The sequence below is a fragment of the Arachis duranensis genome, chromosome 7, assembly GCF_000817695.3.
Source record: "Arachis duranensis cultivar V14167 chromosome 7, aradu.V14167.gnm2.J7QH, whole genome shotgun sequence".
In the NCBI taxonomy this organism is placed as follows: Eukaryota; Viridiplantae; Streptophyta; class Magnoliopsida; order Fabales; family Fabaceae; genus Arachis; species Arachis duranensis.
In genome coordinates this window covers 57,545,546-57,546,325 of record NC_029778.3, presented here as the reverse complement: position 1 = coordinate 57,546,325, position 780 = coordinate 57,545,546, and positions in this window count along the sequence as shown.

The following is a 780-nucleotide window of genomic DNA, read 5'->3' as shown; positions in this document are numbered from 1 at the left end:
AGAAAGAAAAACAGCACACCCTGGAGGAAGAACCTGCTGGCGTTTAAATGCCAGTAAGGCTAGCAGATGGGCGTTTAACGCCAGTCTAGCATCATTCCGGGCGTTTAACGCCAGAAAGGGGCACCAGACTGGCGTTAAACGCCAGTAAAGGGCAAGAACTTGGCGTTAAATGCCATAAATGGGCACCAGCCCAGCGTTTAACGCCAGAATTGGCACAAAGGGCATTTTTGCTCGCCACTTGGTGCAGGGATGACTTTTTCTTGATACCTCAGGATCTGTGGACCCCACAGGATCCCCACCTACCCCACCACTCTCTCTCTTCTTCTTCACCCATTCACCAATCACCTCAACACCTCTTCCCCAAAAACCCGTCACCTATCAAATCCCATCTTTCTCTTCACCACTCACATCCATCCTTCATAAAACCCCACCTACCTAACCATTCAAATTCAAAACACTTTCCCTCCCAAACCCAGCCGAACCATCACCACCCCCACTCTTATATAAACCCATCTTCACTCCTTTATTTTCACACAACCAAACCACTACTTCTTCCCCTTTTAGCCGAACCACAAAGCCCCCTCTATCTCCTTCATTTCTTCTTCTTCTACTCTCTTCTTTCTTCTTTTGCTCGAGGACGAGCAAATCTTTTAAGTTTGGTGTGGTAAAAGCATTGCTTTTTGTTTTTCCATAACCATTTATGGCATCCAAGACCGGAGAAACCTCTAGAAAGAGGAAAGGGAAGGCAAAAGCTTCCACCTCCGAGTCATGGGAGATGGA